The sequence below is a fragment of the Mirounga angustirostris genome, unplaced genomic scaffold (assembly GCF_029215605.1).
Source record: "Mirounga angustirostris isolate CCGP_5_RB_7025 unplaced genomic scaffold, mMirAng1.0.hap1 SCAF_2, whole genome shotgun sequence".
NCBI classification, from domain to species: Eukaryota; Metazoa; Chordata; class Mammalia; order Carnivora; family Phocidae; genus Mirounga; species Mirounga angustirostris.
In genome coordinates, this window is record NW_026991710.1 from 159952715 (window position 1) to 159968267 (window position 15553).

The 15553-nt window shown below is 44.4% G+C and overlaps 1 non-coding gene across 1 annotated transcript; it reads right to left on the bottom strand.

The window, feature by feature from the left end:
- Window positions 1-15124: 15124 nt before the first annotated feature.
- LOC135363713 (U4 spliceosomal RNA) lies at window positions 15125-15261 on the bottom strand. The gene has a single exon (XR_010409780.1). It is a non-coding gene; the product is annotated as a U4 spliceosomal RNA (small nuclear RNA).
- Between the last annotated feature and the right edge of the window lie 292 nt (window positions 15262-15553).

Here is a 15553-nt window from a genome sequence, read left to right on the forward strand (position 1 = left end):
AGCTGGACACTGCATCCATTGGTAATTGATTAGTGTCATTCTAAATCTTTGGATCTGGAGCAGAATACTGTTCTGCTCAGCTTGTTTGCAGGTTAGGTTTCTGACCTCATGCAGTACCCTCAGTCTATTCCATGCACTTAGCACATGCATTTTGCATCATGGCAAGCTTGGCGGCTCTCTAGACCACTCAGAGTAGGAGGAACCGTATGCAGTGTTTTCTAAACCATATTCTGGGGGAGTTTGTGGCATCCCAGCTCTGGGCTCCTTCTGCTGCTTCAAACAGATCAACCTAACTTTTTTCTGTTTTTTTTATATTGGTTTCCTGGAAAACATTCCTTTGGAAAAAAAATTGGTCCCACTTTTAAACAAAGTCTCAAAACCAGTGATTCTAGTTCAGCCATCACACTTTATAAATAATGAAAGTGAGGTCCAGGGAGGTGGAGGGTCTGACCTTTCCAGGATCAGATGGCCAATTAGCAACAGAGCTGAGATGAGAAGTCATGTCTCCTGACCTGGGCAGTGTTCCTTCCACTGGCTCACTCTTAATTATCTTTGCATGCTATGTGTCTGGCTGCCCCAGCTGGACTGCTGGTTCCTGGAGGGGAGGATGAAGTCTGGAGCCTTTCTGGTCCCCCTGCTGGTCCATTGCCTGGCTCGCGGCTGGGCAAGAAGTACCATTTAGTTGATTGCAGGCTATGGCAGCTTCCTGGGAGTGGAAGTACTGAGGGGAATTCAGAGGCAGGGCACCTGCATGCCTCAAGACTTCCAAGTTTATAATTTGGAGGTGATGCTCTCCACACAGCCAGATTTTCCAGGTGACTGTGACTTGCCAACTCCAAGGACCAGGAAAGATATTTGTGGTTCTTTATTCTCCTGTACATGAGCCTCTGCCCCAGAACTGGCCTCCAAGTCGGGCCTGAGCTCCCTAGGCTGGAACATGGCTAATCTCTAGTCTTTATCCGGAGCTCAGTGCTTTTTCATTGTTGGCCTCATTAACTACACAATGATGATTGCTGGCTCCCCAGCCGGCTGTCTTCTTCCTTTTTCGTTTTTATAGTAGATCTTTCTTCAGCTTCTATCTGTCCCTCCGGTAACACTTCATCTCTATATTCACACATGTTAACCATATGCCAAGGAACAGAAGTTTCTGAGCTTCTCCTAAACGGCACTGATGGGGGATTGGATCCAGTCAGGCCACTGGATGCTGAATGGGGATTGTTAGAGAATGATGTGAGGAACAAAGCTCTGATGATGGAGTGTTCCTTTTAAATTGTATTCTGCCCCAGAGACCTGGGCTGAATGTTCCAGATAGACATAGCTTCTTGCTTTACAAAAGGGTCCCATTTGCCAAGCATGTATAATTTAGGTTAATTTGAAATTTATTCTAAATTTAGCATTCTTTTTGCTTACTCCCAACATAATGATGGTTTATTGGCATATGCATAATGCATGGGATTCCATGAATCCACAAGGGCATTAATATTGTGCATCCTAGAGGCCTTTCTCAGAAGATGTCTGCACCTCTGGATGTTTCTATGTGTATCCTCCCCTCCCTTTTGGAGGCTGGCCATGCTACTCATCCAAAGAACCTAGCCAGCCACAGGTGGGTTCCATAATGAGAAAGAAATGAAGATATGGAGGACTAGGGTAATAGTACCATACCTGCTCTTCTCCCTGGTTTGTTTGTTTGGGTTTCCTCTTTTGGAGCATGTATGACAGATACTACTGGTTGGTTCACTCAAGACCCATTTCACTTCCTTCTTCCTTGTCTGATAGCCCCTAGAGAGCAAAATACCTACATTTCTAGCCTCTCTTGTCATCAGGTGGCCATGTGACATCATTCTGCACAACTGGGTATTGGCAGAAGTCTCAGGGAGAGCTTCCATTTTTGGATAAAAACACCAATCTGTGTAAGAAGAAAGATTTTGTCTTATATTTTAGCCTATCTCTCTAATTCCTGCTTTGTGGTGAGGAAACAGTGCCAAAGGTGTGGCCATTTTTTGCCAAGAAGGAGAATGAAAGCTCCATGTTAAGGATGACAGAGCAAAAATATAGGAGAATCCTAGTTCCCTGGTGACAGTTGCAAGCAGCTGAACCTCCCCTACACTGCTTCCTCTGAACATCTTATTACCTGAAGAAATGAACCCCACTTCTTTAAACCAATGTTTGTTGGATTTTAGATGAGCCTTAATCAGATACATTCCCAAGTGGTGGTGAATGTAGGGAAAATTTTTCAACACTCTACTTTTCCCATAAAGGAATTTCTTGGCTAAGACCATGAGATCACCAAGAAGAGCCCTAGATTAGAAGTTAGAATCCTTGGTTCTAGTCCTGCATTTGTCATAACCTTGGACCCACAAGTTATTAGAATGAAATATCCGCAGAAAATTAACAAATGACTTGTTCGTTTCCTTATGTGTCCTCATTTGTAAAATGAGAGCATTGGACCCATTTCTGACTTTACTAGGACTACATGGAGTCTTCCCTGTCCACTAGGAAGAGATAAATTGTGAAATCTTTTCTGTTAGTACACCTGAGTCTCTCTCCACCAATGGCATTCTCTGTCTACTATTTTTCCATCTAATCCCGTGGAATTACACTCCAAGATGGGCAAGAGAATTATGTAGGTAACAGAATCCTGTGTGATAAACCATCCCCCAAAACTTGGTGGCTTACATTGAAACCACGATTATTTCTTATTTTTTATGATTCTGTGGATTGGCTGGCAGATCTGCTGGTCTTGCCTACACTCACTCATGTAGCTGCACTCAACCTTCAAGACAGCTTCACTCTGACAGTGGAGTGTTCCTCTTAAACTGTGTTGGTTCTGGTTGTTGGCTGGGGCATTTTGATTCTCTCTGCTAGGCTTCTCCATCACGATAGCCTGGACTTCTTTACATGATGACTCAGGGCTCTAAGAGGATGAAATAGAAGTTGTAAGTTGTTTTAAGGCCTGGGCCCAGAAGTTCCCAAATGTCACTTCCACTACATACCATTCAGCCATAGTATCAGAGTTGATGTCCTTGATCTTGTATTTTGCATCAGATCCAGAGGTAGATGAGGTCCCTTGTGTATTGCTGTACCCTTGGGGCTACTAGTGATTAAGAGAACTGTAAATTTAAAAGACAATTTATCTGCCACTCACACACCCAGTATACAATGTGCCAACAAACAATAGAGAGGCAGAGAAAGGACAGTCATAGTAGACAGACATTCCCAGACAAAAGGTGGAGGTCAGGAGGTGTACACTGGTTCACAGAAACTCTGAAATCCAACCACACACATCTTTCTAGTTCCCCCAGCTCCAGGGGCACAGGATTTCCTTTAACTAGCGCCCAATTTTGCTCCCTTGGAGTGGTCTCCTCATCCCTTGATCTTCTTAGCTCTTGTCTCTATCCCTTGCATTTTGGCTCTGTCCTTTGGATTATTGGCTCTATGCTCTGAGATGTCCTTCCTTTTCTGGGGAAGTGGCTCATACTTTTAGTTGAGAAGCTTTTCAATCTGCTTCCTGCCTATAGAAAGTTAGAATGGGGACAGAGTCTTCTTTTCATTCTGAATTGTCTCTTTGTTGTAAGAACTGATACAGTTCCTTTAAAGACTTCGTGAGTTTTCTGTGTATGAGATTATTGTCCACCCCATTTGATAAATGCCACAGCCAACATTTCTTCTGAGGCAGGCCTCTCTCTATCTTTGAGCTGTGAGTCATGGTACTGTGAATTTTTGGAACTCATGGTACTGTGAATCCTTAGAAATCCTTTAGTCATGCTGAAAGTAATGTATGTAATGCATTGTCTTAAATCTTCCCAAGTTCTTAAAAAAGCATCGTATGGCCACACTCTTGAGTCTTTTTCTGGCTGGAGAGACTACCTTGAGATCTCTATATTTTATCTAAATTCTTCTTGAAAACTGAAAGCGATTCCTTATTTAGCTCATTTCTCTCTTCATGTACTTCATGCAGTTAAAAAAAGTTAAATGGCACTTTCTACACTCTGCCTGGAAATTTCTTTAGCTAGATCCACAAATCATTAGTGTGATAGTCAGTATTATATATCAACTTGACAGGGCCAAGTGGTGCCCAGATTAAACATTATTTCTAGATATGTTTGTGAGGATGTTTCTGGATGAGATTAAAATTAATTGGTGAATTCAGTAGAGCAGATTTTCCTTCCCAGTATGGGTGGGACTCATCCAATCCATTGAGGGTCTAAATAGAACAAAAAGGTGGAGGAAGGAAGAAATCATCCCTTTTTATTTTCTGTCTGCCTGCATGAGCTGGTACATCACTCTTCTCCTGCCCTTGGACTGGGATTTATACCACTGTCTTCCCTTGTTCACAGGCCCTCAGACTTGGACTAGAATTATACCATCAGCTTTCCTGGGTCTCCATCTTGCAGTCAGTGAATTGTCAGACTTCTCAACCTCCATAATTGCATGAGTCAATTCCTCCTAATAAACATCTTCAAATAGAGTTATATATCTCCTATTATTTATGTTTCTCTAAGAACACTGACTAATAGAATTAGGAATCAATTCTACCTTCCACAGTACCACAGTACACAGTTTTGCCAAGCATTCTACAAATCACCCATTTCCCAGCCTTTAGAAATTGGTACCTGGAATGGATAATTACCATAACTAATGTTAAAACATGTGACTGGAAGAGTCTGGAAGGATAGCAAAGACATTGTTAGTAGAGGCTGGAAGAGAGGAAGGAAGTTGGTATTGGAGCCTGCATCCCTGGGCACATGGTATGTTAGCAGTATAGAAGCAGATAACTGGTCTTTTAGTTCCCATCAAAGGAATTGCATGCAAGGATTCTCATCCATATTTGGATCTGATTCAGATGATGGTAAGATTCTGAACCTTAAGCAGATATTATAATGGAATTAGGCTTTGGGGGTCAGAGGTTCATGTGTTGTGCATGTTATGTTCAAGGAATGTGAATCATTGTGGTCAAAGGGTAGATTGTTTCTAAAGATGGCCACAAAAATCCTTCCATTGTGCATGATTTCTTACTGTCTTGCAATGTGACTTTGTCATTTCTTCCATCAAGAGGTGGGGTCTATTTTCCCTCTCCTTGAATCTAAGCTGACCCTGTGTCTTGCTGTGACCAATAGAGTAAGGTGGAAGAGAACTTGCAGCCTACTTCCTACCTACCCCTCTCCCCCTTGTGGGGGCATAAGTCACCTTGGAAAGAAGTATGGCTATCCTTCTGAGGAAATAATGCAGAGAGGGGGCCCTACCTGGTGGCAGAGCTAACCACTAGACAGGTGTGTGGAGTCACCTCAGATCATCCAGCCCCAGTCGAGCTGCCCTAGGACTACAGCTACGTGAATAACTCCAGCCAGCAATGCAGCCAGCTGAGTCCAGCCAGCCCACAGAATCATGAGAAGTAACAGATTGTTGTTGTGTTAATCCTTTGGGTTTTGGAGTAGCTTGTTATGCAGCATTAGATCACTGCCATGGGCAGAGGCCTTGTTTTCTGGGTTTCAGACTAGTTCTTGTAGTGCTTGTGAAAGCAGTAGTTTTCCTTGCAAGACCCAAATTACCTAGGAGACCAGAAATGATCTTCCTAAACCTTGCCACTGGGGCCCAGCAGGTGTTTAATAGCTCTCCCTGGAGCCCTCCCTTCCCAGCAGTCTGTTCCCCATGGACTTGAGGGGTGTAGCGAGAACAGTCACAACAGCTGGTGGGAACAGCTGTGAAGCAGAAGGGCACTGGGAGTGTGATTACTTGGAAGTGAGCAGGGGCTCTGGGGATCAAGGCTGTACCCATAAGCAGTTCCTGGGAGGAACTGGTGGCCCTGGGGAAGCCAATCTCCCTCAGGAGATTCCCTCGCTTTCCTGTCTCCACCCTTGCCTGATGGTGGTCCCCTACCTGGAAAGTGCCATCCCTCTTGTCTACAGAGGAAACCCTACTTCATTTTAAAGACTCACTCATGCATCTTCTCTGTGATGCTTTTTTAACCTGCCTGGGCAGACAATCGATCCTTGTTCTGCTCCCACTGTGCACTCCTTAGAATGCTATTATCTCTTACTATAGTCTGACTTGTTTGTTGGGTGCTTGACTAGTTAGGCTTACATTTCACTGAGTATGACAGAAAGCTCTAACCTAATAGTATCTTAAGCAGGTGGAACTCTCCCCCTCATATATAGGAAGCCTGGAGGTTGTGAGGAGGTAGTGTGGTATCCCCCCCACCCCACCTCCGGGCCCAGACTTATTGGGTTTTGTGCTCTCCTGTGCATACGTTCTATTCCAAAGGTCACCTCAAGGTCAAAGGTAGTTACTGGAGGTCCAGCCTTCACATCCTCATTCTAGCCAGCTGGAAGGAGGAAGGACACATTCCTTCCCTTTCAGCATATTCTTTAGAGATTTCACACATCTCTTCTGCTTAATTCTTTTGCTCAAGCTTGACATAAACCTGGGAGATAGGGTCTTTAATCCCAGCTAAAACCAAAGTTATACTTCTAAGGAAAGAGGGAGATGATTAATATAAGGGGGAAAATTAGTGGTTTTTGTCTAAGTACTATCTGTCTTCTTCATTAGAATGACCTTCTTGAGACCAGAAAATATACCCCATTCATCCATGGTTTCCCATATTGATCAACTCTGTGCCTGATATGTGATAGATTTTCAATGAACAATGACATAGAAAATTTACTTGCTGATTAGAAGCCAATGCCTCTGAGAGGGGTAGCATAATTCATCATTAATAAGTCAGTAGGAATTTGTCTCTGATCTCCAAGTCCTGGCTTCCTACTTTCTTTTCTGAATTTCTGTACTTCTGACTTTTCCATATCTATTTTCTCTTGCCCCTGAGTTTCTAGACCCTCACATATTCTTCCCTGGGCTGCCCAGGAGAGTTACAGACTGGAGAGTGAGTGTTGCTTTCATTGGATGAGAAGATGGTGAGGGCGTGTGTGTCTTTGAAGTAGAAGCCAGGAAACCTGGGAGAGAGTTTTAGTTTGGCCACCAGGTAAATCTGTTACTCTGGTAAACCATGTTTATTATATTTAGCTTGGTTTCTTCTTCTGTAAAATAATATATACTGTCTTCATCCCAGAGGTTCAGAATGTACAACAGCAGATTAAAGACCATGTCTATTTTACCTGTATGTGTATGCATATATGTGTGTGTAAATATATACATTATATATATACACATATATATAAAATAAAGTTGCAAGATGTAATTATTACATGTAGATATGGAACAAGCAAATGACAACTAAAAAGATTCTTTATATCCTCCCCCCTGCAACTGGTTTCCAAAATAGGTTTTACGTTGACAGGGGTAGGAGGAGACGTGATCTCTACCTTCTTCCTCCACCCTCAGTGTCTTTTTCCTGAGCTGCCTGTGCTGTGACTCAGACCTAGAAACCCTTCTCAGTCCTGAAGCGTGACTCCCAGTCATTTCTACGGATGGGCCTGGAATGACAGGGTGATGGATGGTACTGTCATTGCACTGAGATGGGGAAATGTTTTCTCTAGCTGGCCCTGGAAGCCCCACTGCCATAGATTTTCTAGGGGTTCAGAAGCTTGACAGATGTGAACTAAAGGTGGCCTGCAGGGCCCTAGGGGTGGACCAGCTTAGTTATCCACCTTTGGCGTATTTTCAAGCACTGCTTGGCCTTTGAAGAATTTACTGTGTCATAAACGTTTGGGAAAGGAAAGAGGAAAATAAATGAGGAAGGAGGTCTGAAGCCCATGCAAGCAGATGGACTGGACAGGCTCTTTGTGACCTCTTTGCCCATGGCCATCCTCTGCCTGGGGGATGTGGCAGAGTGAGAGAGAAAGGGATCCTTCTAGAAAGAATGGTCTCTTGAGCCCCCACCCCAGGATTTCCTGCAGGCACAGCAGCCATGACTCTGCCACTTGTTCCATCTGTGTTTGTAGAGAAGCCAGTGGGAGCGAGGGAAAACAAGGATCCCGTGGAGAGAAGACAGGGTAAAGTCAGTGCCCAGCGGAGCGGGTCACAGCATCTCAGGCAATGCTAGAGGTGAGCTGCAGCCTTGGCTAAGAGAGTCTCAGCGGCAAAAGCAGACAGGAAAAGAACACGAAGGAGAAGACCTACCACGTCCACATGTAAGATCAGAATCCTACTCCTGTCCTACATGCTTAGGCGAGTGCAGCTTTTCTGCCTTGAAATGGGTCCTTCCGAAGGGTTAACTCTGACACCTTTAAACACACTGCTATTACGCATAGAGCACAGTATGCCTCCTGTTTTGTCCTTCTAAGGCCATGATAACAAAGTACAATTCCAATAAAAAAATAATGCAGAGAACAAAGCCACATGATTTTAAACTGGAACAATCATAGCCCTTCATGGCTCTCCCTTTTCCTCAACCTCCTTTGCTTGGGCCTTGACCCCCTGTTAGTCCTTACAAATTCATATTGAGCCCTTAAGACTAAAAAGAACCAAGAAATATTCCTGATCTAGAAAGTGAGACCAAATTGAAGGAATTGGTCTTCGTGGGAGCTTTGCAAGAGAGAAAATACAAGACTCCAAAGATCTCCAGTTCTGTGATGTGAAGGGGTTGCCCTGGGTAGGGTGGAAGTTCTGTGAGTTGAAGTCCTTTGTTTTCCTGCTCTCCACTGCACTGTGCTGCCTCTGGCTGCCTCCTCTGTCTTCACTTGGGGTGAGAGCTGGGTAGGTGACCTGGATGTAGGCTGGGGAGAAGTTGCTCCACTCAGGTGGGCTAGACCTTGGGGCAGGAAACTCTGGGCTGCAAAGAACAGATACTGATTTCAAACCCTGGTCCATCTGAGAGATGGCAGGAACATGCTGCCGGAGCAGATGTGGGCTCTGGAACGTCCTTGAAACGTAAAATTGTGAGTATAAAGGGAGCTTGGGGACCAGCAGGCTCCATCGAGAGGAGTTAATTACATGGCCAGTTCCACTAGATGAAACAAGGAAACCAAGCTGCATAAACTGTTCCCCTGCAGCACTGCCTGCTAATGGCCCCTCCTTCGCTGGCTGGGCCCAGTTCTGGCAGGGGTAGCCATGGGATGGCGAGGTCATAGCCAGGGTTCTGGAGAAGCAAAAGTCTAGCAGACAGCTCCTTGAGGGTCAGGCAAATGCTAGGGCAGAAACAGAGGTTTAAGAAGACAAACTTAGAAGGATGGGGTAACTACACTAGAGGGGGAGAGAGAGAAAAAAAAATGGGATGGGAAAGAGGACAAAAGGAAGGAGAAAGAGAACCAGAAAGATCAGGGGACACAAGCAGGTGAAGCTAACAGAAAGGAAAAGTTACTTGAGAAGAAGGAAGAAAATGGGGGTAAAGTTGACGCAAATCCACCTGTTTTGGAAAGGGAACCCAAATATGTGATTGAGAAAAATCCTGGAAAAGTCTTTAATGTTTTTGGAACGTTCGTGGCTCTGCCATTTCACCTCTAAAAAGAAAAGGCAGTAGTGGGCAGCCCAGAGACCCTCTCTTTCCTAAAATAGTTTGATCATGGTGGATGCTGCACCTCCAGTGGCAGAAGCTGGCTGGTAGGCAGGTCCCAGGCCAGGGGCTGTGGCAGCTATGTGCCTCCTGAGTCTCTCCTGCAGGGGGGGGGGGGTGAGCAGCATGCTTTCAGAGGAGGAATCCTGGGCGGGACTCAAGACAGAAACATATGCCGGAGACTGGGCAAATCATTTAACTCCCTGTGCCTCGGTTTCCCCACCAGTAAAATGGAAACTACTCCCTTACTCATCTCCTTACATTTTTGCAAAGACCTAATAAGGCCATTGTCTTCATTCATCCATCCATCCAACCATCCATCCATCCATCCATCCATCCATCCATCCATCCATCCGTCCATCTATTGCATAAAACCTTATTGAAAACTCATTTGTGCCAGATGTTGGGCTGAGGGGTAGGGCTACAGGGTGCCTAAGACAGGGTCTTTGTTCCTAGGAAACTCATTCTTATGGGGAAGTCAAATAAATGGACAGATCCTAAAGTTCAGTGGGATAAATGTTTAAACAACAGCATGCATAAGGCTTATCCATGCTGGGATAAAGTCCAGCCTCTTCTGCATGGCTTATAAGTGTCTGCATGACCTGGGTCTAGCATCAACATCTGCCCCAAGAGCCTCTTTCACTTTGCCCCATATTCTCACTACACCTAACTGTTTGTACTTTTCTTCAGACAGGTGAGCTCATATCTTTCACCTTGGTTTGTGTTGCTTTCCAAGCTTGAAATGCCAGTTTTCTTCCAACTCATTGTCCTTACTCTCACTTCCAGACTTGGCTCATTAATCTTCCCCTCCAGAGAGAGCCCTCACTACTCACTTCACCAGGCTGGGCTAGATGCCTCTCATCTTTTTCATGCCTTTTTCTTCCATTACTATAGATGCAGAGGGAATAGGGGATCCATCTTCACTCATGCTTATTTCTCAGTCTACAACACATAGTGTAGCAAGTCTTTAATGAAAACTTACTGAACTGAACTTAGTTGCTCTGACATCACAGGGGAAAGACAGAATGAGCCAGGGAAGCCACCCATGAACTGGGTCTCGATGTATGTGTAGGAGCTCAAGGGGGAGAGAATGGAGGGAAGAGTGTCCCAGATAGGGAACCATATAAGTAAAGGCCAGAGGTATGAGACCAGGTGCCTTGGTCAGGGGATGTGAGTTGTAGGAGCTGGAAGAGGGGTGGCTGCAAAGCTGGAGTGTGTCAACTGGACTGGGCCACAGGGTGCCCAGCTATTTGGTCAAACATTATTCTGGGTGTGTTTGGGTGTCTCTGCATGAGATTAATGCTTGAATCAGCAGACTGAGGAAAGCAGATGGCCCTCTCTAATGTGGGTGTGCCCCACCCAATCGGCTGAAGGCCTGAATAGAACAAAGAGGCTGACCTCCAGTGAATATGGGGAAGTCCTTCACCTGACTGCTCTAAGCTGGGGCTTTTCCTGCCTTTGGACTTGAACTGAAACATTGGATCTCCTCAAATCTCCAGCCTGCTGGCTTTTAAACTGGAACTTACTCCTTCGGCTCTCCTGGTTCCCAGGCCTTTGACCTTGGACTAGAACTACCCTTTTGGCTCTCCCGGGTTTTCGGCTTGATGGATACAGATATTGGGACTTCTCAGCCTCCGTAAATCACGTGAACCGATTCCTTGTAATGAATCTCTCTCTCTCCACACATGTCCGCACATCCTGTAGGTCCTGTTTTCCTGACTAATACAAAGGGGGCATCCTAGAAGGCTTGTAGGCCCATTAAGGTGACAGGGAAGCACAGAATGGACTCGGGGACTCAGTGAGGCTTGGGCCTCTGCATCACTGGCACCAGTTTGGGGGTCTGGAGGGCCTTCATCAGCTGCTCTGACCCCTGGGTCTTCTTCTCTGTCCCAGGGTCTATTGCCCAGGGCCTATCTCACCCTTGAGCCTGAGATGCTGCTCCTGTGACCTGGGGTGCTCCAGGCTCTTCCTCTCTTCCCTGGTGCACCCCGGCCTCTACTTGGCTGTAGGTGGTCCCTGGAGGTCCCTTAAAGGGACAGACCTGTAAGCCACCATATGGACTCACTCTGGCAGAATCAGAAGCCCATGTCTTGGTCTTCCGATGTTTTTATGCTTCCTCTGTTTTTCTTGGCTGTGCTCCTCTACTAGCTGGGAACATCTTTCGGATATTCCAATCACCTCAGTTGTTCAAGGAGGAACCGAAGTCATAATTTGTACCTACGTTCGAACTAGTGTTCTAAAGATGGGTAACAGTTCCTTGGGGCCAGTGAAGTGGCATCAACAGGCCAGGGGATGCAAGAGCCCCACGGAAGGGGTCCTTTGGAGAATGATACCAGAGCCACTTGCTCCAGCTTGTTTTACCCGCCCGGAGGCTGTCAGCCAAGACAAAACCTTGGGAAGGGTCTTTATCTTAATAAAGGATCCCCTTGTGGCCTGTCACTTGGCAAGGCCACATTCTTGGCAGGAAGAGATGCTTATTTTCCTTAGACTTTGGAGTTGCCCCCGGTTTGAATTTGGGCACTCCTGCCGCATAGTTGTGCCCCAAGATCATCTCCTGTGGATCACTGAGCCTCATCTTCCTCGTCTGTGGAAGAGCATTGTGCTGCCCTCACAGGCTGGTGGTGAGGAACATCCGTGAAGGCACTTGCCACGTGGGGAATGCTCCATAATGTCATATTCCTTCCTTCCAGTCCTTCCAAATCTGGAGAAAAGCTCTCTACATAAAGTGATCCTTCCTTCCCTAAGGACCCCCTTAAAAATTCTTTTATTTCTCTGTTTCATTTATTCTGAAAATGTTTGCTTCCTTCTGCATAATGGCACTGAGCTAAGGGCTGCAGTATTGCAGGGTTGGGGTCCTCTGCTCAGCCTGCAGCCAGTGAAGGCCAGTGGGAATAGACTGAGCATTCAAACTCATTTTTTGGATGTAGTTGAGTACTTGAACATCCAGGACCGGACTGCTGCTGGGACACAACTATGACTCTGTAAATCCTTCTTTTTTTTTTTTTAAATTTTATCATGTTATGTTAGTCACCAGACAATACATCATTAGTTTTTGATGTAGTGATCCATGATCCATTGTTTTCGTATAACACCCAGTGCTCCATGTAGTACGTGCCCTCCTTAATACCCATCACCGGGCTAACAAATCCCCCTCCCCGCTCCCCTCTAAAACCCTGTTTGTTTCTCAGGTCCATAGTCTCTCATGGTTCATCTCTCCCTCCAATTCCCCCTGCCCATTTTTCCCTTCCTTCTCTTAATGTCCTCCATGTTATTCCTTATGTTCCACAAATAAGTGAAACCATATGATAATTGACTTAGAGAAAGTCAATTCTCTATGCTTGACTGATTTCACTTAGCATAATCTCCTCCGGTCCCATCCATGTTGATGTAAAAGTTGGGTATTCATCTTTTCTGATGGCTGAGTAATATTCCATTGTATATATGGACCACATCTCTCATCTCCAAAAGACCCCAAATGATGATGGACCATCATCCGTTGAAGGGCATCTCGGCTCTTTCCACAGTTTGGCTATTGCAGACATTGCTGCTATGAACATTGGGGTGCATATGGCCCTTCTTTTCACTACATCTGTGTCTTTGGGGTAAATACCCAGCAGTGCAATTGCTGGGTCATAGGGTAGCTCTATTTTTAAATTTTTGAGGAACCTCCACACTGTTTTCCAAAGTGGCTGTACCAACTTGCATTCCCACCAACAGTGTAAGAGGGTTCCCCTTTCTCCACAACCTCTCCAACATTTGTTGTTTCTTTCCCTGTCCATTTTGGCCATTCTAACTGGTGTAAGGTGGTATCTCAGGGTGGTTTTGATTTGGATTTCCCTGATGGCTAATGATGATGAACATTTTTTCATGTATCTGTTAGCTATTTGTATGTCTTCTTCAGGGAAGTGTCTGTTCATCTCTTCTGCCCACTTTTTGACTTGATTATTTGTTTTTTGGGTGTTGAGTTTCAGAAGTTCTTTATAGATTTTGGATACCAGCCCTGTAGTGTCATTTGCAAATATCTTCTCCCATTCTGTGGGTTGCCTCTTTGTTTTGTTGACTGTTCCCTTTGCTGTGCAGAAGCTTTTTATCTTGATGAAGTCCCAAAAGTTCATTTTTGCTTTTGTTTCACTAGCTTTTGGAGATGTATCTTGAAAGAAGTTGCTGTGGCCGATGTCAAAGAGGTTACTGCCTATGTTCTCCTCTAGGATTTGGATGGATTCCTGTCTCACATTGAGGTCTTTCATCCACTTTGAGTTTATCTTTGTGAATGGTGTGAGAGAATGGTCGAGTTTTCATTCTTCTGCATGTGGCTGTCCAATTTTCCCAGCACCATTTATTGAAGAGACTGTCTTTTTTCCATTGCATGTTTTTTCCTGCTTTGTCAAAGATGATTTGACCATAGAGTTGAGGGTCCATATCTGGGTTCTCCATTCTGTTCCATTGGTCTGTATGTCTGTTTTTGTGCCAGTACCATGCTGTCTTGGTGATCACAGCTTTGTAATACAGCTTGAAATCGGGCAACGTGATGCCCCCAGCTTTGTTTTTCTTTTTCAACATCTCCTTGGCGATTTGGGGTCTTTTCTGATTCCATACAAATTTTAGGATTGTTTGTTCCAGCACTTTGAAAAATGTCATTGGAATTTTGATTGGGATGGCATTGAAGGTATAGATTGCTCTGGGTAGCATAGACATTTTAACAATGTTTATTCTTCCGATCCATGAGCATGGAATATTTTTCCATCTTTTTGTGTCTTCTTCAATTTCTTTCATGAGTGTTTTGTAGTTCCTAGAGTATAGATCCTTTACCTCTTTGGATAGGTTTATTCCGAGGTATCTTATGGTTTTTGGTGCTCTTGTAAATGGAATCGTTTCTTTAATTTCTCTTTCAATAGTTGTGTTGTTAGTGTATAAGAAAGCAACTGATTTCTGTGCATTAATTTTGTATCCTGCCACATTACTGAATTGCTGGATGAGTTCTAGTAATTTGGGGGTGGAGTCTTTTGGGTTTTCCACATAAAGTATCATGTCGTCTGCGAAAAGAGAGAGTTTGACTTCTTCTTTGCCAATTTGAATACCTTTTATTTCTTTTTGTTGTCTGATTGCTGTTGCTAGGGCTTCTAGTACTATGTTGAACAACAGTGGTGAGAGTGGGCACCCTTGACGTGTTCCTGATCTTAAGGGAAAGGCTCTCAGCTTTTCCCCATTGAGGAGGATATTCGCTGTGGGTTTTTCATAGATGGATTTTATGAGCTTGAGGAATGTTCCCTCTATCCCTATACTCTGGAGAGTTTTAATCAGGAAAGGATGTTGTATTTTGTCCAATGCTTTTTCTGCATCAATTGAGAGGACCATATGGTTCTTCTCCCTCCTCTTATTAATGTGTTCTATCACATTGATTGATTTGCGAATGTTGAACCACCCTTGCATCCCGGGGATAAGTCCCACTTGGTCGTGGTGGATGATCCTTTTAATGTATTGTTGGATCCTATTAGCTAGGATTTTGTTGAGGATTTTGAAATCCATATTCATCAGGGATATTGGTCTGAAATTCTCCTTTTTGATGGGGTCTTTGCCTGGTTTGGGGATTAAGGTAAATGCTGGCCTCATAGAATGAGTTTGGAAGTTTTCCTTCTGTTTCTATTTTTTGAAACAGCTTCAGGAGAATAGGTATTATTTCTTCTTTGAATGTTCGGTAGAATTCCCCAGGGAATCCATTAGGCCCTGGACTCTTGTTTTTTGGGAGGTTTTTCAATTAGCAATAATCGCACCTTGGATAAACCTCATTGACTACGATACTGCCACTGCGCAAAGCTTTTTTGGGAGGTTTTTGATCACTGCTTCAATCTCGTTACTGGTTATTGGCCTATTCAGGTTGTCAATTTCTTCCTGTTTCAGTCTTGGCAGCTTCTAGGTTTCCAGGAAGGCCTCCATTTCATCCAGATTGCTCAGTTTATTGGCATATAGTTGTTGATAATAATTGTTTCTATTTCCTTGGTGTTGGTCGTGATCTCTCCCCTTTCATTCATAATTTTATTAATTTGGGTCCTTTATCTCTTCTTTTGGATAAGTCTGGCCAGTGGTTTATCAATCTTATGAATTCTTTCA